Source organism: Mustela lutreola, chromosome X, assembly GCF_030435805.1.
Source record: "Mustela lutreola isolate mMusLut2 chromosome X, mMusLut2.pri, whole genome shotgun sequence".
NCBI lineage: Eukaryota > Metazoa > Chordata > Mammalia > Carnivora > Mustelidae > Mustela > Mustela lutreola.
In genome coordinates this window covers 45,422,881-45,447,023 of record NC_081308.1, presented here as the reverse complement: position 1 = coordinate 45,447,023, position 24,143 = coordinate 45,422,881, and the positions used below count along the sequence as shown (strand labels likewise).

General features: G+C 38.6%; 1 pseudogene; it reads left to right on the top strand.

Annotated features, from left to right (window-relative positions):
* Nucleotides 1–6,408, top strand: part of LOC131820950 (elongation factor 1-alpha 1-like) — a 47,272-nt pseudogene extending 40,864 nt beyond the window's left edge.
* The last annotated feature ends 17,735 nt before the right edge of the window (nucleotides 6,409–24,143 follow it).

Sequence of the window (24,143 nt, the reverse complement as noted above, 5' to 3'; positions counted from 1 at the left end):
GAATTAAGATGACCTTCTCCTATTCCAATTTTATGCCAGAGAGCAAAAGTAGTTCTTTTATGGAGGTCAAAACCTTAAGTGATTTCAACATGTTTTATATACGAAGTAGCAGCCCATGAACAATAGGACTAAATGAATGGATCCCCAGTGAAAAAGAAAAAAAGAAAAAAGAACAGACCCATAAATGATCCAGATTTTAAAATTTAAGAAAATAGATGAAAAGAATCTCACCAGGTAAATATATAAGGAGGACAAGGGGAGTTAGAGAGGAGAAGGGAGTTGGGAGAAATTGGAAGGGGAGGTGAACCATGAGAGACTATGGACTCTGAAAAACAATCTGAGGGGTTTGAGGCGGCGAGGGGTGGGAGGTTGGGGGAACCAGGTGGTGGGTATTGGAGAGGGAACGGATTGTATGGAGCACTGGGTGTGGTACAAAAAACAATGAATACTGTTATGCTGAAAATAAATAAATTAATAAATTTAAGAAATTACACAATAAAATTTTAAAAATAAAAATAAAATAATGATTTAAAAATACAACAGATTGATTTTGAACGAGGTAAGACAAGAAGAGAGGAATAGGAACTGGAAAATATATCAGATTAAAATATCCAGAATGAATCTTTTGCATCAACATGGATGGAACTGGAAGGGATTATGCCAAGTGAAATAAATCAAGGAGAGAAAGACAATTATCCTATGGTTCCACTCGTATGTGGAATATAAGGAATAGTGCACAGGACCACAGGGGAAGGGAGGGAAAAAGGAATGGGAAGAAATCAGAAAAGGAGAAAAACCATAAGAGGCTCTGGACCTTGAGAAACAAACTGAGGGTTATGGAAGGAAGGAGGGTGGGAGGATGGGGTGACTGGGTGATGGGTATTAAAGAAAGAACCTGTTGGGATGAGCACTGAACACTACATCAAAAACTAATGATGTACTATATGTTGGATGAATAAACATAATAATACAATTTTTTAAAAAAAATGAAAAATAATGGTGAGTGCTGTCAATTGTGTAAGACTGATGATTCACAGACTTGTACCCCTGGAACAAAGAATACATTATATATTAATAAAAAAATAAAAAATAAAATATCCAGAATGAGAAGGAGAAAGCAAAAAGGATAGAAGGCCAAAAAGTCAGTGTAAGATACATGAGAAATAGAGAATATGTATAACATATACCTAATTTCAGGAGTGCCTGGGTGGCTGGCTCAGTTAAGTATCTGACCCTTGATCTCAGTTTAGGTCTCAATCCCAGGGTCATGAGTTCAAGCCACGTGTTGGGCTTAAGCCCAGTGTGGAACCTACTTAATAATAATGATAATGATGATGATGATAATAATAATAATAATAATAAATTGAATTTTAGTCAGACGCAGGCAGAGAGAAAGGAGAGAGAATGGGGCAGAATGGACATCCTTCAGGTAGAGTAAAATGATCACCAATGGAAACATAAATTGAAGGGGAAAATATATGGGTTATTCTAAATGAATATTGGTTATGAAAAAACGGTAATAATTTCATATGGACCTGAAAATATATGTAAAATTAAAATATATTTTTAAAATAACACAGAAGATGAGGAACGTGAGGGGAACTAAGGTGTTTTACTATCCTTGCACTTTACTGGGAAATAGTGGAAGTATCTACAAAAATTATGTACTAATAAGCAAAATTCAGAGTGTATTCTTGAGAAAAGTCACTAAAAGAAAAAGAATTGTACATATAACTTGGTACTGAAGAGGAAATGTCAGAAGGTGGCAAAACAGATAAACTTGGTTACTCAGAAGGTGACAAAGCAACCAAACAAAAATGAAACCAAACACATGGGAGACACAGAAGCAAATCCTATGATGGTAGATTTAAACGGAAATATATCAGCAATTACATTAAAGCTTAATGAACTAAAAAATTTAGAAATGAAGATATCAATGAAATAGAAAAACAGACATAGAGTATATGAAATAAAACTAAAAATTTATTTGCAAAGGTTATGTCTGTTAAACCAATAGCATGACTGATCAAGGAAAATAGAGAAAGCATAAATTACAATATCAAGAATGAATGAGATGATAACATTCAAGACATATATATTTAAAGGTTGCTGGTGTAAAACTGTTATGGACAACTTTACACTAACAAATTTGAAGATTTACATAAAAAGAAAAATTCCTGAAGAGAAACAACTTACCAAATCTGACAGAAGAAATAGAAAATACGTTTGATATTAAAATTTATTAAAATGGGGGCACCTGGGTGGCTCAGTGGGTTAAAGCCTCTGCCTTTGGCTCAGGTCATGATCCCAGGGTGCTGGGATAGAGCCCCGCATCGGGCTCTCTGCTCAGCGGGGAGCCTGCTTCCTCCTCTCTGTCCGCCTCTCTGCCTACTTGCAATCTCTGTCTGTCAAATAAATAAATAAAATCTTTTTAAAATTCTTTGTTAAAACGACAGATCATTAAACACCTTCCCACAGGGCACCTGGGTGGCTCAGTGGGTTGGGCCGCTGCCTTCCACTCCGGTCATGATCTCAGGGTCCTGGGATGGAGTCCCGCGTTGGGCTCTCTGCTCAGCGGGGAGCCTGCTGCCCTTCCTCTCTCTCTGCCTGCCTCTCTGCCTACTTGTGATCTCTCTGTGTCAAATAAATAAATAAAATCTTAAAAAAAAATACCTTCCCACAAAGAAAATTGGGGGCATGGATTGCTCAACCAATGAATCCTTCTAAACACTTGGAAAAGAAATGGCACCAGCTTAGTGTTTTTTTTTTTTTTTTTTAAATAATATCCAGTGGTGGAACTATTGGATCATATGATATTTCTATTTTAAAATTTTTGAAGAAACTTGAGATTCTTATCCACAGTGACTATAAAAATTTACACTCCCACCAATAGTTCATGAGCATTCTGTTTTCTCCACAACTTTGCCAGCATTTGTTATTTCTTGCTGTTTTGGTTTTAGCCATTCTGACAGGTGTGAGGTGGTATCTTGTGGTTTTGATTTGCATTTCCTGATGATTAGTGTTGCTAAGCACCATGTTCTACAGTATATTTATATTAGGTAAAAACTAATGCAGCAATGTGTGTCAACTATACTCAAAAAAAGAGAGAGAGAGAGAGAGAGAAAGAGAGAGAAAGAAATGGCACCAGTTATAAATAAAGTCTTTGATAAAGAAGTACCCTTTCAAACTACTTTAACTCTCTGGGAAATATCTTGACCCAAAATGGGACACAGAACTTACAAAAGGCAGAATTACAAAATATCAACAAATAGAATCCAGCAATATATATATACAGGATAGTATATGTGATTAACACATAATTAAACAAGGCAAGGGTGATTTAATATTGGAAAAATTTATCAGTGTAATTCCACACATTAATAAAATGGAATTAAGTATTATGACAGTCTCAAAGGATATAGAACAAAATAATTCTACAAAATTAATTATTTATTGAAAAATTCTTAGAAAATTAGTGAATAGAGTCCTGATAAATACTCTCCATAAAACATGTAGCAATATCAAGAGTGGTGAACTATTTAAAACATTCTACCTAAAGTTCACAATGGTACAGGTAGACAAGAAAAATGATATAGATTGGAAAAGATGGAATAGAAATGTTATTATTAACATATGGCATTACCAAAAACATAGAAAATCCAAAAGGATTTACAAATTATTAGAATTAATAGGTTAATTTAACAAAGTTGCATGATGCAAGAGTGATATATAACAATTATTTTTCTACAAATAAAAATAAGCAAAGAAAAGTAAGGGACACAGTAACGGCAATATCAACTTATAATAACATAGAAAAAAATCTAGGAATCAATTCAAGGAAAGAAATGCAAGACACAAAACATTATTAGAGAAACTAAAGGAAATTTAATAAATGCCATGCTCCTGGATTGGAAATGTCAATGATGTAGATGTAAATACTGCCAAAATTGCTCCATAGAGATAATGTAATAAAAATATTAAAACACAGCAGGTTTTTTAGGGGAAAACTTAGAGCTTTCGTTCTTTTTTTAAAAATTTATTTATTATTTATTATTTTTTTTATGAACATATAATGTATTTTTATTCCCAGGGGTACAGGTCTGTGAATCACCAGGTTTACACACTTCACAGCACTCACCATAGCACATACCCACCACAATGTCCATAACCCCACCCCCTCTCCCAAATCCCCTCCCCACAGCAACCCTCATTTTGTTTTGTGAGATTAAGAGTCACTTATGGTTTGTCTCCCTCCCAATCCTATCTTGTTTCATTCATTCTTCTCCTACACCATAGCCCCCCATGTTGCATCTCCAGTTCCTCATATCAGGGAGATCATATAATAGTTGTCTTTCTCTGATTAGCTTATTTCGCTAAGCATTATATCCTCTAGTTCCATCCACGTCGTCGCAAATGATCTGCCCATTTCTTGATTGAATTATTTGTTCTTTGGATGTTGAGTTTGCTAAGTTCTTTATAGATTTTTGTAACTAGCCCTTTATCAGATATGTCATTTGTGAATGTCTTCTCCCATTTTGTCAGCTGACTTTTGATTTTGTTAATTGTTCCCTTTGCTGCAAAAGTGTTTGATCTTGATGAAGTCCCAATAGTTCATTTTTGCCCTAGCTTCCCTTGCCTTTGGTGATGTTCCTAGGAAGAAGATTTGCAGCTGAGGTTGAAGAGGTTGTTGCATGTGTTCCCCTCAAGGATTTGGATGATTTCCTTTCTCACATTGAGGTCTTTCATCCACTTTTAGTCTATTTTCATGTGTGGTGTAAGGAAGTGGTCCAGTTTCTTTTTTCTGCATGTGGCTGTCCAATGTGTCCAACACCATTTGTTGAAGAGACTGTCTTTTATCCATTGGACATTCTTTCCTGCTTTGTCAAAGATTAGTTGACCATAGAGTTGAGGGTCTATTTCTGGTCTGTCTATTCTGTTACAATGATCTATGTGTCTTGTACTTCTATACACCCATAATGAAGCAGCAGAAAGATAAATCAAGGAATTGAACCCACTATTGGTCATCTGCCCTACAAATGTGGTGGAATCAATAAAAGAACCATGGAAATTTTGGGAAGAAAGCTGCTGAGATGGGAAAGAGCTCCTTCAGGTGTCCCTGGGTCTTGGACAAACCAAAAGCTGAATGTGAATGTGGTATCACCATGGATATCTCCCTGTGGAAATTTGAGACCAGCAAGTATTATGGGACCATCACTGATGCCCAAGGACACAGAGACTTTATCAAAAACATGGTTACAGGTACATCCCAGGCTTACTGTGCTGTCCTGATTAGTGCTGCTGTCATTGGTGAATTTGAAGGAAGCATCTCCAAGAATGAGCAGAGCCATGAGCATGCCATTCTGCCTTACACACTGGGTGTAAAACAACTAACTGTTGGTATTAACAAAATGGATTCCACTGAGCCACCCGAAAACCAGAAGAGATACGAGGAAATCATTAAGGTAGGCAGTACCTACATTAAGAAAATGGGCTACAACCCCAACACAGTAGCATTAGTGCCAATTTCTGGTTGGAATGGTGACAACATGCCAGAGCCAACTGTTAACATGCCTTGGCTCAAGGGATGGAAAGTCACCCGAAAAGATGGGAATGCCAGTGGAACCACACTGCTTGAAGCTCTGGATTGCATTCTGCCACCAACTTGTCCACCTGACAAGCTTGTGTCTACCTCTCCAGGACGTCTACAGAATTGGTGGTACGGTGCTGTCCCTGTGGGCCGAGTGGAGACTGGTGTTCTTAAACCTGGCATGGTGGTCACCTTTGCTCCAGTCAATGTTACAACTGAAGCAAAGTCTGTTGAGATGCACCATGAAGCTTTGAGTGAGGCTCTTGCTGGGAACAATGTGAGCTTCAATGTCAAGAAGATGTCTGCCAAAGTGTTCATCGTGGCAATGTGGCTGGTGACAGGAAAAATGATCCACCAATTGAACCAGCTGGCTTCACAGCTCAGGTGATTATCTTGAACCATCCAGGCCAAATCAGTGCTGAATATGCACCTGTGCTGCATTGTCACACAGCTCACACTGCAAGTTTGATGAGCTGAAGGAGAAGATAGATCATCATTCTGGAAAGAAGCTGGAAGACGGTCCCAAGTTCTTGAGATCTGGTGATGCTGCCATTGTTGAGATGGTTCCTGGCAAGCCTGTGTGTGTTGAGAGCCTCTCTGACTATCCCCCTCTGGGCCGTGTTGCTGTGGGTGTCATCAAAGCAGTAGACAAGAAGACAGCTGGAGCTGGTATGGTCACCAAGTCTTCCCAGAAAGCTCAGAAGCCTAAATGTATATTATTCCCAATATCTGTCACTCTGGTCTTAATCAGCTGTGGAAGAATGGTCTCAGAATGGTTTGTGTCAGTTGACCATTTAAGTTTAATAGTAAAAGACTGGTAAATGATAACAATGCATCGTAAAACCTTCAGAAGGAAAGGAAAATGTCCTGTGGACCATTTGTTCTTTTTTTTTTTTTTTTTTTCATGTGTGTGGCAATTCTAAGCTATTACTAAAATCAGTACTTTGTAATGGAAACAACTTGACCAAAAATCTGTCACAGAATTTCGAGACCCATTAAAACACAAGTTTAACGAGGGAAAAAAAAGAAGCTGTAGTCATCAAGACAGTATGGTCCTGGCACAAATGTAGACACCTAGATCAGTGGAATGGAATAGAACACCCAGAAATGGACCCACAACTATATGGTCAAGTAATATTTGATGAGGCAGGAAAGTTCATCCAGTGAAAACAAAGGCAGTCTCTTCCACAAATGGTGTTGGGGAAACTGGACAGCAACATGCAGGAGAATGAAAGGGACCCCTTTCTTACTCCATATGCAAAAATAACTCTAAAATGGTTGAAAGACCTAAATGTGAGACAGGAAACTATCAAAATCCTAGAGGAGAACATAGGCAGTAATCTCTATGACATCAGCCATAGCAGCTTCTGTCTACTGAAGCAAAGATAACAAAAGCTAAAATAAGCTATTGGGACTCCATCAAAATAAAAAGCTTTTGCACGTTGAAGGAAACAATCAACAAAGCTAAAAGGCAACCTGGGGTGCCTGGGTGGCTCAGTCAGTTAAGCATCTGACTCTTGATTTTGGCTCAGATCGTGATCTCAGGATCTTGAGATTGAGCCCCACGTCAGGCTCCACACTCAGTGGGGAGTCAGCTGAAGATTCGCTCTCTCCCTCTCCTTCTGCACCTCGCTCCACTCTCCCTCTCTCTCAGATAAATAAATAAATAAATCCTTTAAAAAAAAAAAAAAAAGGCAACCTACTGAATGGGAGGAGATAGATCCAAATGATATATCTGATAAAGAGCTAATATCCAAAATCTATAAAGAATTTACCAAATTCAGCTCCCCAAACAAACAATGCAGTTAAGAAATGTGCAGAAGATATGAACAGACTTCTCCAAAGAAGACACCCAGATGGCCAACAGACACATGAAAAGATGCTCAACATCACTGATCATCGAGAAAATCAAAACTACAATGAGATATCACCCCACACACCTGTCAGAATCACTGAAACCAACAACACAAAAAACAACAGGTATTGATGAGGATTGGAGAAAAGGGAACTCTCTTGCACTGTTGGTGGGAATGCAAACTTTTGCAGCCACTGTGGAAAACAGTATGGAGGTTCCTCAGAAAGTTAGAAAATAGGACTACCCTATGATCCAGCAATCACACTACTGGGTATTAACTCAAATAATACAGGAACACTAATTCAAAGGGATACATGCACCCCTATGTTTATAGCAGCATTATTTACCATAGCCAAGTTATGGAAGCAGCACAAGTATCCCTTGATAGATGAATGGATAAAGAAGATGTGGTATTTACACACAATGGAATATTATTCAGCCATAAAAAAGAAAGTAATGTTGCCATTTGCAATGCCATGGATGGAGCTGGAGAGTATAATGCTAAGTGAAATAAGTCATTCAGAGAAAGACAAATACCATACGATTTCACTCATATGTGGAATTAAAGAAACACCAATAGCGAGAGAGAGAGAGAGAGAGAGAGAGAGAGAGAAGAGCCAAGAAACAGATTCTTAACTACAGAGAACAAACCAATGGTTATCATATGGGAGGTGGGGGGTGGGAAGGGTGAAATAGGTGATGGGGATTAAGGAGTGCACTTGCTGTGATGAGCACTGGGTCATGAATGGAATTGTTGAATCACTATTTGTACACCTGAAACTAATACAACATTATATATTAACTATCCTGGAATTAAAATTAAATTACATTTAATTACATTTAAAAAAACACAGCAGGATTTTTGGAAATTGACAAGTTCATTTTAACATGTATATGGAAATGGAAATGGAGAGAAAGAGCCAATTAATCTTGATGAAGAAAAGCATAGCTGAAGGGCTCTATAAGAAGAGTTAATAGAAAGTTATAATGAAGACATTGTATTATTGGTGCAAGGATAAACAGACATATGGAATAGACTAAAGAGTCCAGAAACACACATGCACATATATGGTCACTGATGATGTAAATGCCATTGCAGTGAGGTGGGGGAAAAGATGGTCTTTTCAATAACTTGTGCGGTATCAGTTGTGTATCTCTACAGGGGGAAATAAAAGAATATTCCTCCATTCTCACAAAATGTGAAACAATCCATTTGAGATGTATTCCACATCTAAGTAAGAAATGTAAAATAATAAAGCTTTCAGAAGAAAATACAGTCAGGCAGCTGGTGTGGCTTGCTGGAGCCAGCGTGGGCAATTAGAACCTTGTTCTCTAAATATTGAGGCTCTGGATTCTGATTGTTGATCACAGCTTTTCATGGCCAAGGAGCTGGCAGCTTCTCATAAAGTTAAACACAGGGCTACCACATGACCTAGCAATTCCACTTGTAGGTATATATCCAGAAAATTTGAGAGCAAGGACTCAAACAGAAATTTGTATACCCACGTTCATAGCAGCATTATTGACAGTGGCCAACAGGTGTAAACAGCCACGTGTCCATCAACTGATGAATCGGTAAATGATTTGTGGTATGTGCATGCAATGGAATTTTAATCAGATATTTTAAAAACGAAATTTTGACATATGCCTCAACATGGATGGACCTTGAAAACGTTATGCTAACTAAAATAAGGCAGACACAGTAAAACAAATACTGTATTTGTGTTGACCAGCAGGAGGAAGAAATGGGGAGTTATTTTTTAATAGGTACAGAGTTTGTGTTGGGGATGATGACAAACTTTTTAGGTACAGTTAGTGGTGATGGTGATGGGTACATTGTGAATGTACTTAATACCATGAATTCTACACTTATGGATGGTTAAGATGATAACTATTATGATATGTACATTTTACCATGCATTTTTTTTAAAGTAGTACGATCATTTTGGAGATTTCTCTGGTACTACCTAATAAAGCTGACTGTAGGCAATGTCCTATGTCCTAGCTGTTCAGCTCCTAGGTGACCACACAAATTCACATATATAAGTATAGTTAATGCTAAAGTCTGTACAATATTGTTCATATAGCAAAATATGTACTTTTCCAGACCAAAAAACTACCCAAATATTTACAACAAGTAAAATTGATGAATAAATTATACACATTCATATGACAGACTACAACGTAACAATTAAATGATTGAATAACTACCAGACCCAAGAGCATGGATAAAACACAGGAAAATGATGTTGAGTGAAAAGAAGCCAAACACAAAAGACTCTATACCATATGAGTCCATTTACATAAATTTAAAATCAGACAAAACCACACCATGATGCCAGAGGTGAGGACTATGGTTACTTTGCAGACGAGGGATGGGCAGTAACTGGCAAGGGGCCCAAGAGGGCCTTGTAGGGAGGTACGTGATATTCTACATTTCAGTCTGATGGGGATTGTATAGGTATGGTGTGTTCACTTTGTGAAATTACATGGAGCAACACAATCATGATTTGAATAATTTTTGTAATTTATACTTTAATAAATAAGTGTATTTGTAAAAAATGGGAGAATGGATGTGGGTGGGGTTTGTTGTGGTGGAAAGTGCAAGGGAACTATCCTCTTCGTATGTTATCTTCCAAGGCAGGGATTTTCCTGAGCCCAACAAAATTTAAATGAACCGTGAAAATAATAAAGTCCCCAAATACATAATGTTACTGAGGATCTATTTTCTTAACTTTGGAGGAATCTTCCAGACACAAATATCCCCAAACCGAGATTCATCTCTTTCTTTTTCCCTTTCCCTTTATTTTAGCATACTGATAAAACAAAATTGAGTATATTTTTATCTCGAATGGCATGTGTGGTATAAGCCACTTTTTGTGATATTCATTTCTCTCAAGTTGTCCCTCTTTCTTGCTTTCCCTCTACCAACCTATCCTTTTGTTTCATAGGTGAATAACAAAGTATCTGAAGTGATTTTGAGCCAGTGTTGGAACTAGATAATTCTGGATGTTAAAGTTGGTATAATTTATTGTTTTGCACTTATTTTTCCACATTGTCCTTGATTTCTTTTATTAACAATCAGCGTATTGTAATAAATTTATGAAATCACAGGCCTATGTCTTTAAATTTATAATACCTAACCCTCTTACATTTTGTAAATGTAGCTACATGTTGTTTTTTTTATATATATAATTTTTTTTAAATTTATTTATTTTCAGCATAACAGTATCATTATTTTTTCACCACACCCAGTGCTCCATGCAATCCGTGCCCTCCATAATACCCACCACCTGGTACCCCGACCTCCCACCCCCCGCCACTTCAAACCCCTCAGATTGTTTTTCAGAGTCCATAGTCTCTCGTGATTCACCTCCCCTTCCAATTTCCCCCAACTCCCTTCTCCTCTCCATCTCCCCTTGTCCTCCATGCTATTTGTTATGCTCCACAAATAAGTGAAACCATATGATAATTGACTCTCTCTGCTTGACTTATTTCACTCAGCATAATCTCTTCCAGTCCCGTCCATGTTGCTACAAAAGTTGGGTATCCTTCCTTTCTGATGGAGGCATAATACTCCATAGTGTATGTGGACCACATCTTCCTTATCCATTCATCCGTTGAAGGGCATCGTGGTCCTTTCCATAGTTTGGCGACCGTAGCCATTGCTGCTATAAACATTGGGGTACAGATTGCCCTTCTTTTCACGACATCTGTATCTTTGGGATAAATACCCAGTAGTGCAATGGCAGGGTCATAGGGAAGTTCTATTTTTAATTTCTTGAGGAATCTCCACACTGTTCTCCAAAGAGGCTGCACCAACTTGCATTCCCACCAACAGTGGAAGAGGGTTCCCCTTTCTCCACATCCTCTCCAACACATGTTGTTTCCTGTCGTGCTAATTTTGGCCATTCTAACTGGTGTAAGGTGATATCTCAATGTAGTTTTAATTTGAATCTCCCTGATGGCTAGTGAGGATGAAGGAGTTCATTATAGATCCTGGATATCAACCTTTTGTCTGTACTGTCATTTGCAAGTATCTTCTCCCATTCCGTGGGTTGCCTCTTTGTTTTGTTGCACGTTTCTTTGCTGTGCAGAAGCTTTTGATTTTGATGAAGTCCCAAAAGTTCATGTTCGCTTTTGTTTCCTTTGCCTTTGGAGACATATCTTGAAAGAAGTTGCTGTGGCTGATATCGAAGAGATTACTGCCTATGTGTTCCTCTAGGAGTCTGATGGATTCCCGTCTCTCATTGAGGTCTTTTATCCATTTTGAGTTTATCTTTGTGTACGGTGTAAGAGAATGGTCGAGTTTCATTCTTCTACATATAGCTGTCCAGTTTTCCCAGCACCATTTATTGAAGAGACTGTCTTTTTTCCACTGTATATTTTTTCCTGTTTTGTCGAAGATTATTTGACCATAGAGTTGAGGGTCCATATCTGGGCTCTCTACTCTGTTCCACTGGTCTGTGTGCCTGTTTTTACGCCAGTACCATGCTGTCTTGGTGATCACAGCTTTGTAATAAAGCTTGAAATCAGGTAACGTGATGCCCCCAGATTTATTTTTGTTTTTCAACATTTCCTTAGCGATTCGGGGTCTCTTCTGATTCCATACAAATTTTTGGATTATTTGCTCCAGCTCTTTGAGGAATACCGGTGGAATTTTGATCAGAATAGCATTAGTTAATTAAACCATGTTTTCAATTTATACCCACCATCGAACACTTTAAAATCCTCAGCATCTATATGCTACATTTTGTTGCTTTTTTCCCTTTTTTTGAGTTTTTATTTAAATTCTAGTTAGTTAACATACAGCGTAATATTAGTTTCAGGGGTAATTTTCTGTGAGTGAATTCACATTTATTTTTCTCAATAGATCCACATTTTATTGGTTTCCAGAATTCTTTTTCCTTAACCTTGGAGTAATCTTCCATAAACAAATATCTCTTTGGGTAAAGAGATCACTAAACAAGATTTACCTCTTTCTTGATTCCTGCCCTTTATTTTGTCATAGTCTAATAAAATAAAATCTGGTACTTTTTATTTGAATAGCATGTGTGTTAGAAGCTGATTCTTGTAAAAATCATTTCTGTAAATTTATCTATCTTTCTTGCTATCCATCTGCTAGCCTGTGAGTTTATCTCACAAATGAAAACATAGATGTTTGTATGCAATGATTTTGAACCAGTAATTCTGAACATTGCAATTTGATATAATTTATTGTATCCATGTTAATATTTTCTTGTAGTGCTTGATTTTTTCAAAATAATTAACATGTTGTAATAAATGTGTATAATAAATATCCTTTGTTTTTTTAATTTGTATAAACCCCACACTGTAGTACTTTATACCAAAGCATGTGACTGATTTCCACCTTGATTAAAAGTTTCAAAATCGTCAGCCATTACATGCTAGACTTTATTGCTCCTTCATTTTTTAGTGAAAGTTCACTTTCGTGAATTCACCTTTGTTTTTCTCATCAGGCCCAGATTTTAACAGTTTGAGGTTGTAACAGCAAACCCAGTTTTTTGTTTTTTGTTTTTTTTTGTTTTAGAGAAACCAGTTTTTACACATGACTTCCTTGTTCTTTGACCAAATTGGTTTCTATCTGTGGTTCTAGCTCACAGGGAATGGAGTCGGGCTTCTCTTTGCACTCCTCAGTCCAGGGAAAGGCCCTGATCCCAAGGGGGAAGACTCCTATGATGGGCCAGGTTCTGGAGCACTGAGCACAGTACCACTGGCCACTGTGAGGTGGCATGCATGCATGTAGGACACGCCCATGTTCTCTCTTACAATACTAAGCTGCAAGCTGAGCCAGTGCCCACCGGTGAAGGCGGGGTGCTGCCACGTCACTCTCTCCTCCTGTCTTCCCACTGGAGCTTTGGGGCTTAGTCATCGTCCTTGCACATTGGGGGTCAGTGGTGGTAAGATGCAGAATGAATCAAAGGAATTCTGCTTCATTCTTGAGCCCACGCCTGTGTGTAGAACCAGAAGGCTCTAAATGGAGGGGTAAAGGGAACTAGCCCAGTGGACAATATTCCAAGCCCTTGTGTCTGTGCCTCATTTAGAGAAAGCTCTGGGAGAGGGCAGAGTGGCAGTGCCGGGTAGGAGGAAGATGTCGTTTCGTCCTCTGGACAAATACTAGTCCCGTACTGTCAGATTCTTACCGATAACTCCACACTTTCACATACCTCTCACCCTACTGCAGATGGGAAACACATATACCCAAATGTCATAACCCACATTGAAATATCACATGCACCCATTTGAATAGACGTGGCCTCAGGTGATGCCATAGTCTCATCCAGAGACCGGCACTTGGTGTTTGCAGGCATGGTTGGTGGACTCAACGCATGTGAAGATAAGGTAAATTGTCTGGTTAAGGACCCCTGAATTTTCAGTCATTCCCTCACACCTGCTTTTCCATCAGGGGCTCATGCACTAATGTCTGGTACCATGACATCAGTGTTCTTAACCTTAAACTGGTCCCACATAAGTAGGTTGTCCTCATTTAAGCCTCGTTTTATCTCTCAGCACTTTGTTCTTGACATTTAGATTGTCCAAACTGTCAACACGTCCCATGGTTGAGTTACTGGCGTCTGATATTTTTCAGATAGAATTGGCCACTTCAGGTCATACTTAGTAACTACTCCCACATATGTAAATAATTATCCATTTACTCTGGACACGATGTTACTTCATGTACCTCACATTTTACAGTTATCTGCAACTGGACAACACATAACCCTACTGCCTTTTTGAGAAATGCCTTTTGGCTACCATTAAGTACTATATTGATAATACTCTGCACATTTCTTGTTGTACCTAGCCCCCCTAATGGCCCCCTTCCCTCTCCCCCCCCCCCAAAGAAGGATCTGATGATAAAAGGGATCCAAGAATAACTTTCCCTTGATAACCACTTTCTGAATAAGCCTCACAAGTCTGTTAGTAATCAGCCTTTCGGTTAATCCTGTGTTGCCTGCCCCAGGGCTGCCGTTTACTATTGGGAAGCCAACATTTCACTCTCATAAGTTCTCCTCATGTTTGCTTTCCTTGTCCTCCCCAAATAAAATCCACTGTGAGGGGCAACACACACACCCCCACACCATTACTCAAAGGTACCCAAAATGGGATCATTGTAAATTTTTACCTCCCTCATGTCTCAGGAGAAGGAAGGGGAAGATCTAATGGCAAAACTAAGATCAGGATGTTAGGGTAGTTTCGTATTAGCATGTAAATGCTAAAATGTGGCTGTTTGTTTTCATTGAGTGCCCTTAGTCTAACACCACTTGCAGAAACGTGCTTGGGATCAAATGATCATGTTTACAAACCTTTTCATGGCTTTGGGACATTAAATTCTCTATTCCAGAGAGTACTCCAGAGGTTTGACATAATGAATTCCCAATACCAGCAGCAGCAGAAGCAACTTCTATCTGGAATTCCTTGTGTTGTCCCTGAGAGGATTCAATTCCTTCCCAGTGCCCCCACGATGGGGAATTCTCCATGGCATGTTACATGAAAGACTTGGTAAAATATTTCCTTTTTATTTTCTTTCCACAAATACAATGCACACGTCAGTGTAGCACATACCTTCACAGTATGTGCTTCCTGTGTAGCCACCTGAATGCAGCTGGCTTCAGAATGAGGAGTGTGTTCTTGTTCATGTTTCTTCCCTGTAGCCTTATCGCTGGTGAGATCTCAGCTACCAGCTTTTCACCAAGAGCAATGAATGAGGCAGGACCTCTGTGGTCTCGGTTTTTACAAACAGCTCTAAATTTTCCGTGGCCCATGTTGAGAGATGATAGTGATAGAAAGAAAAGGGGGGCACTTCTGGAATTCATTATTTTGTTCACCACCCAGTAAGGTGTGTCACTGGGGAGAGGTGCTCCTTAACTTTTCTTCCTACCCCTTGCCTTTCTGCTTGTCACCCTGCTGTCCTATTTACTGCCCCTCTCCCCCCACCTCTCCCTCGTCTCCCCTGATTCCTCCCTCTCTCTTTGCTACTACTTCTCTCTCCCTCTTTCCTAAGTCTTTTCGGTCCTCCCACTGGTTTTTCTGCTTAGTCTCTCTTTCTCCCTTCCATCCTTTCCCCCATATTCCATGTCTGGGTACCTTTCATCCGTTTGCTCTCCCTCCCATATGCCTGTCTGTTTCCCTACTGTCAGGGCCACATGGAGCCACATCTGCAGGAAAACCGTGAATTTATACATTCATATACCAATCCCTCTACCAATTCTTCCATCCTTTCCACTCAGTTTTTCAATTCATTCATTTATTCGTTTATTCCTCCCACAGACATACTTGAGAGTCCATTATGTAACAGGCATTGGAATAGGCCCTCAGGACATACAGTGGAGAAGAAAACAGACAATGGCAACTTTCATCATGGGGCTTGGGCTGGAACGGGGAGACAGATGTTTCAGAAAGGCTCTCTCTAATGAATATAAACTTTTGTGACAAATACCGAAGTGGAGGAAGTTTTCAGGTACTAAGAGAAAGGAAAAGAGGATGAGTAATTTAAATTGGGGATAAAGTGGTTGGTCGCCAGAAAATGCCTTCATGAAAAAGTGATATTTAAGTTGAGACCTCAAAAATAAGCATGAGGTAGACAGATGAACAGGAGAGGAAAATGGCTTACCACTTCGGGGTCTCCAGGAATAGCACTCTAAAGTTCCTGAGGCAGGCCCAAGTATGATTCTCACAGGCCTAAGAGAAGGTCAGAATAGTTCAAGCAAAGGGGCAGTGCGGATACTTTAGGGTCAGAGTTTGACAAAATCTTATTTCCAGCTCATATCACTGTTCTCGTGATTCTTTCAGGCCAGGCCCCTCACTTGTCATTCATTTATTTGATGCTCTTTGTTTGCATTTTCCACTCCAACTCTGTGCCTCTTACAGAAACAAGAAATCCAGTGTGTTTAATATGTATCATTTTCTTTATGCAACTGAAAAATGCATACAGTGAGACCAGTGTTCTTGGTGGACACAGTATTTGATATTTACATTTTATAAATTTGTAAAATGTGTAACATATATCCTTATCCCTGATCTTTTATTTATTTATTTTTTTATGGCTGCATTGAGTTAAAACTGACATACTAGAGACCCAGCAGACTTAATTTAAGTGCACAGTCTGGGCACGCCTGGGTGGCTCAGTCAGTTGAGCGCCCGACTCTTGGTTTTGGCTCAGGTGGTGATCTCGTGGATCAGGGGATTGAGCCCTGCGTTGGGGTCTGCACTCAGCAGGGAGTCTGCTTGAAGATCCTCTCTCTCTGCACGTCGTCCCCCTACTCTGGGGCACACACTCCCTCCCCCTCTCTCTCAAATTAACAAATGTAAATCTTCTAGAAGTAAAGTGTACAGTCTGATGCATTTTGTTATATGTGCTTGTGGACCAATCATCATAGTCAAGATAATGAATATGTATGTATGTATACGTATGTATATGTATGTATGTATGTATGTATGTATATGTACGTATACGTATATATTCATTATCTATTCAATACCAACAACCAAAAATATCCTCGTGTGCCTTTGAAAGCCATCCTGCCCTCCTCATGCCCTCATCACCAGGCGACCATAGAACTGATTTCTGTTACTATAGATTAATGTTCATTTTCTAGTATTAATAAGTGTAATCGTACCGCATGTATTCTTTTTGGGGGGCAGGGGATCTTCTGCCTTCTTTCTAGTATTATATTTTCAGATTTATTCACGCTGCTGTATATATCAATAATTCATTCCTTTTCAATGGCTTATGACATCGTATGGATATACCACAATTAGATCATGTCCCTGTTGATGGACATTTGGTTTGTCTCTGGGGTTTTGTCTATTAGAAATAAAATTGCAAGGAACATTCATATGCACACTTTCTGTAGAAATAGATTTTATACCTTGGAGTGGAATGGCTGGGTTGTATGGGACATGTATATTTAGCCAGATAACTATCAAACTATTTTCTTTTATTTTTTTAAAAAATATTTTATTTGTTTATTTGACAGAGAGAGATCACAAGTAGGCAGAGAGGCAGGCAGAGAGAAAGGGGAAGGGGGAAGCAGGCTCCCCGCCGAACAGAGAGCCCGATGTGGGGCTCGATCCCAGGACCCTGAGACCATGACCTGAGCCGAAGGCAGAGGCCTTAACCCACTGAGCCACCCAGGTGCCCCCTATTTTCTGAAGTGTTTGCATTATTTTACATTTCCACCACCAGTGTATGAGTATTCCAGTTGCTCTGTTCCATTTGTTATGGTCAGCTATTTTATTTTAGTCATGCTAGGGTGTCCACAGTTTTAAATTGTGGTTTTAATCCGCATTTCCCTAATAATAAATGACGGTGAGCATGTTTCATGTGCCTACTTGCCACCTGTATTACTTCTTTATTGAGGTAGTCTGTTGAAATATTTTGTCCAGGTTTTTAGTTTTTTAGTTGGGTATTTATTTTCTTATGATTGAATTTGAAGAGTTCTTTATATAGTTGAAACGTGTCCTATGTTGGATATATTTTTTTTCCTAAGTATTTCATCCCAGCCTGTGACTTTCTCTTTCATTTTCAAAACAGTGACACTTGAATACCAAAATATATATATATATATATTTATTTTGGTGAGGTCAAATTTACCCATTTTTTTCTTGTATAGTTTGTGCTTTAGACATCCTATTTTGAAAAACTTTATCCAAATCAAGCACACTATGAAGGTCATAATTTCCCATGATTCCTTGTAGGATTTTAAGAATTTTAACTCACACTTAGGTTTTCCATTTCCATTTCCAGTTTTTTTTTGCTTATGGTGTCAAGTAAGAATAGAAGTCTCTCTTTCCTCCTTCCTTTCCTTTTCTTTCTTTCTTTCATCTTTTTTTCTTTCTTCTTTTAAATTAAAAAATTTTTATTATGTTATATCAGTCACCATCATCAGTTTTTGATGAAGTGTTCCATGATTCATTGTTTGTGTATAACACTCAGTGCTCCAGGCAATTTGTGCCCTCCTTAATACCCATCACCGGGCTCACCCGTCCCCTCACCCTCCTCCTTCTAAAACCCTGTTTGTTTCCTGGAGTCCATAGTCTCTCATGTTCCTCTCCCCCCCTCCAATTTCTCTCTCTCTCTCTCTCTCTCTCTCTCTCTCTTTCCCTCTCTCTCTCGCATATGGCTATTTCATCTTTTCCACAACAATGATTTGAAAAGATTATTTTTTCCCCATTGAATATCCTTGGCACATTTTTTGAAGAAGCAGTTGACTACATACTTGTGTGTATTTGTACCTGGAATCACTATTATGCTCCATTGTCCTGTAGTCAATCTTTATGTCAGCAGCAAACTCTCTTGATTATTGTAGCTTCATAGTAAGTGTTGATTTTTTTCTTTTTTAATTTTCATTTAAATTCCAGTTAGGTAACACAGAGGGCAGTATTTGTTGCAGGTGTACAACACAGGGATTCAACCGTTCCATACAACTCCCGATGTTCATCACAAGGAGCGCCCTCCTTAATCCAGATCACCTAAAAAATAAAAATGTTGAAAACTGACAGTGTAAATCTTTCGATTTGGTTTTTCTTTTCCAAAATTGTTTTAGCTATTCTAGGTGTTCTTCATTCTCTTTATAAATTTCAGAATCCGTTGGTCAATTCCTACCAAAACCCTGATGGGATTCTTATCGAGATTGTGCTGAGTCTATTGGTGAATCTGCGGAGATTTAACTCTTTAACAATATCTGGTCTTTGATGTCATGAACACGGTAAATCTCTGCATTTATTTAGGTCTTCTTTAATTGTTTTAATTGTTTTCAGCAATGTTTTAATGTTTTCACGTAAAATGTTGCACGTGTTTTGTCAGATCTATACCTAAACAATTCATAGTTTTAGGCTATTGTAAATGGTATTTTTGCTCTTGCAAATGGTATTTTAAATTTCATTCTCTTGATTACTTATTTTTGTTGCACCAAACTGCATTGATTACAATAAAGTTATTGATAATATGCACTTATAAACTTTAAAAGAAAGATCCTTGATGACAATTTTCTCATTCCTGATATTGGTAACTCGTGTCCTCTCTCTTGTATTCCCCTAATCATTCAAGATAAAGGCTTATCAATTGTATTGATACTCTTTTTTAAAATAGATTTTATTTATTTCTTTGACACACACACACAGAGAGAGAGAGAGAGAGAGAGAGAGACAGACAGACAGACAGACAGACAGAAGGAGCAGGGGAGCAGAGGGAGAAGGAGAAATAGGAACAGAGGGAGAGAGAGAAACAGACTCCCTGCTGAGAAGGGAGCCCAATGCCAGGCTGAGGCTCTATCCCGGGACTCCCAGGATCATGACCTGAACCACAGGGAGAGGTTTCACTGACTGAGCCACCCAGGCACCCCGTTTGTATTGATATTCTTAGAGGTCAGATTTAAAGTCTTTTATCTTCTCTATTGTCTAGTTCAGTGACTTCTGCACTTTCCCTTGTTTCCTTTCTTCTGCTCTTTTGGTCTCCATTGTTTCTGTATTTTTGTTTCTAAGTACTGAACTTAAGGCCATTGGTTTGAATTCCAGTTTTTATATATAGGCATTTTTGTTCTATAAATTTGTTTCTAAGGACTGCTGTAAATGCAGCCTACTAATTTTAGTAAGTTGTACTTTAATTTTCATTCAGTTCAAATTACTTTCTAAATTTCTTTTTTATTTCCTCTTTCACCCATCTGTTATTGAAGAATGTATTCCATATTTTCCAAGTATTTTTGAAATATTACAGATACATTTGTGCTATCTACTTCTAATTTAATCCCACTGTCCTCTAGGAAAATCTTTGGGGTGATGCTAATCCTGTCAAATGTAGTAAGACTTATTTGTGGCCTGGAATATACTGTCTATCTTGGTCAGTTTTCGTGTACATGTGAAAGTAGTGTGTGTTCTTTGTTGGGGAGAGTGTTCTAAGATGTTGATTAGGTTAATTTAGGTGATAGTGTTTTGCGGTCTATACACTTACCTTTTCATCAATTTGTTCAGTTGTTGAGAGGAAAGACTTAAAATCTCTGACCCTAACTAATTGTGAATCTTTCTCTCTTTCATGTATTTCCAAACTCTGTTTATAGGTGTATAAACATCTAGAATTTTTACGTCTACCTGATGAATTGGCCATTTTAGCCGACTACCAATATAAAGGATCTTCTTATATATGATCCTCTCTATCCCTGCTGATATATTTTGTTCTGAAATCTGCTTTGTCTGATATTAATATATCCAGTATAGCTTTGTTATAGTTACAGCTAGCATGATCTATCTTTTCCCATCCTTTTACTTTTAACCTCTGTGCACCTTTATATTTAAAGTGGGATTTACGCAGCATATAGCTGGATCTTATTTTTAAAATCCATGTCCTGTGTCATCAGGGAAATACAAACTAGAACAGTGAGATGCCCCTGCACACCTATGAAAATGGCCCAAATCCAAAACGGTGGCAATACCAAATGCCGGTGGGGATGTGGAGCAACAGGAACTCTCCTTCATTGCTCGTAGGAATGCAAAATAGCAAGAACACTTTGGAAGACAGTTTGACAGTTTCTTACAAAACTAAATCTACTCGGACCATACAGTAAAGCTGTATGGATCGTTTCTTGGTATTTACCCAAATGAGCTGAAAATGTATGTCCACATAAAAATCTCACATGTATGCTTATACCAGCTTCATTCATAATTGCTAAAACTTGGAAACAACCAAGATGTCCTTCAGTAGGTGAATGAATAAATGAACTGTGGCACACCCAGACAATGGAACAGTATTCAACATGAAAAAGAAACGAGCCATCAAGCCATGAAAAGACATGTAGGAAACTTATTTAAATGCATATGACTCGCTGAAAGAAACCAATCTGAAATGGCTACATACTGCATGATTCCAACTATATGACATTCCGAAAAAGGCAAAACTATGCTAACAGTACTAAAAAAAAAAAAAAAATAGTAGTTGCTTGTGGTCAAGGGAGAGAGAGAGAGGAGTTTGTATGTGGAGCACAGAGGATTTGGAGGGGGGATGGGGGGCGGCAGTGAAACAATTCTGTATGATACTATAATGGTGGATACATGTCATTATATATTTGTTCAAGCCTACAGAATGCACAAAACCAACAGTAAACACTGATGTAAATTGTGGACTTTGGGTGATAATGATGTATGGACATAGATTCATTGATTGTAAGAAGTATACCTGTCTGGTGCAGGATGCTGATAGTCGGGGATGCTGTGTCTGTTTTGGGCAAGAGATTTATGGGATGGCTCTGTACTTCCTGCTCAATTTTGCTGTGAACATAAAAGTGCTCTAAAAAAAAAAAATAAAGTCTATTTTAAGAAAAAGGACTCCAGATTGTCAATCTCTACATTTTAATTGGTGAATTAGACCATTTGTATTTAATACCGTTATCGATATGGTTGGATTTAAAGCTGTCATGCTACCTGTTTTCTACTTGCTCATCTATTGTCTTATTGTATTCCCCTTTGAGGATTTATTTCAAATTAAGTGAGGAGGTGCCTGGGTGATTCAGTCGGTTAAGGGTCCAACTCTTGATTTCGGCTCAGGTCATGATCTCAGGGTCATGAGATCCAGCCCTGTGTGAGGCTCCATGCTGGTTGTGGAGCCTGCTTCAGATGCTCTCTCTCCCCCTCTCTCTGCCCCTCCCCCTTCCCAAGCACTCTCTCTCTCTCTCTCAGAATGAATGAATGAGTAGTAAAGTGAGCATTTCATGTTATCATTGATCTCCCATGTAGGCTTATTAACCGTAATTTTTTGGATAAGTCCATTTTGGTTTATACTTGATGCTTCTTTAACTTGCCTCGGTCTACCATCAAATAATATTGTACTACTTCACCTGTAGAATTAGAGTCTTACCACAATATACTTACATTCCCCCCAGTCCCTGTGTTATTATTGTCCAAGAAATTAATAATTCCACATAATTTATACTCCACAATGCATTGTTATGAATTTCTGTTTACACTCTGAATTGATTCATAAGGAATTTTTTAAAAAGTAAACATTCTATTACTATCATCATATTTAGCATCTCCAGTATTGATTATTCATTTCTATAGAACATGTTTACATTTACTGCCATTTTTCTTGTACCTGAAAGGCATCCTTTAATATTTCTCATAGTGCATACCTAATGATGATGAATTATTTCAACTCTGGTAAGTATGAAAAAACTTTTAATTCAACTTCACTTTTTAAAAAAATATATTTTTTATGTATTTATTTGAGAGCGAGGGAGTGCAAGAGTACAAGAGGATGAGCAGGGGGAGGGGCAGAGGGAGAAGCAGATTCCCCGCTGAGCAGGGAGCCCAAGGCTGGGCTCAATCCCAGGACCCTGGGATCATGACCTGAGCTGAAGGCAGAAGCTTAAGGGGCTGAGCCATCCAGGCACCCCCCACTTCACTTTAAAAAGATATCCATGGAGTACAAAATTCTGAGTTGACAGTAATTAATTATTTCACTATTATAAAGATGGTATGCCACTTTCTTATAACTTGCACTGTTTCTGATCAGAAGTTATCTATAATTCTTACCTCTGGTCCTGAATGATTCTATATTTTTTCTGGTCTCCCACTTCTTTAGGAGTGAGGGGGATCAGACTGGAAGAATGTCATGAATACACACTTTGCGGTATCTGTGTCTAGTCACTTCGGTAGATCTTCGATGGATGCATAGCAAAGTAAACACTTCTTAAAGCCATTCAGTGAAAAAAAATTCAGATTTAAGAAAAATTTTATACCATCATGCCTCTGGCCATGATGGATTTACAGGAACCCGATTTACTCTCCCACCTAAATATCTGTAAACCAAAACAACTATTGTGCTTTACCTCACGGCACCACAGGCAACACAGGCCAGTGATCCCTGAGAAAGGGAAACTAACATGGAGAGCCCTCAGATTGCCCATCTCCTCCAGCTTCTTGCCTGGATAGAGTTTACAGGCTATCGCACGGGGAGATTGGAAACAAACAGAGCCCAGTGGAGGACCTGAGTGAAGGAGACAGAGTTGAGAATTCTGAGAGGCGAACATGACTAGAATTTGCTGGAAGGAAGGGAGGGGAGAGACACACGGAGAGGTAGTTTCAGAGAGCTGTGGAGGTTTCTTCGGGGTGCAGTGTATGAGCAAGGGGGAGTGGTGGTAGGGACTTCCATTTTCTGTGGTGAGTTGTGTGGGTAATGGTGCCACTTACTGAGGTGGTGAAGATGGGAATTTTAAAAACAAGGGAGAGAGGGAGTGTGAGTGTGTGGGAGGAGGAGGTTTACCAAGTGACTGGCTCTAGACAGACTCACTATGAAGAGCCCTCAAGACATCCATGCAGAGATGTCAGGTACGAGAATGAATAGACGGCTCTGGATCTCAAAGGTGAAGTTCAAACTGGGGCTGTAGATTTTGGAGTTATTAGCATATTAGCATAAATAGTTATATAGAAGAGAGAGAGAGAGAGAGAGAGAGAGAGAGAGAGGCTTATAGAAAAACAAATGTAATGAAAGCCCACATCATCAGAAAAAAGATGTAGCTATATATGGTGATGGATGTTAACTGACTAACTGCAGTGATCATCTCATAATATATAAAACTTTTGAATCATTATGTTGTACACCTGAAACTAACATAAGGTTAGTTGTCAATTATATCTCAATTTTAAAAAGGAGAAAGCAAGAAAAAACTAAATAATAAAGCAAATAGC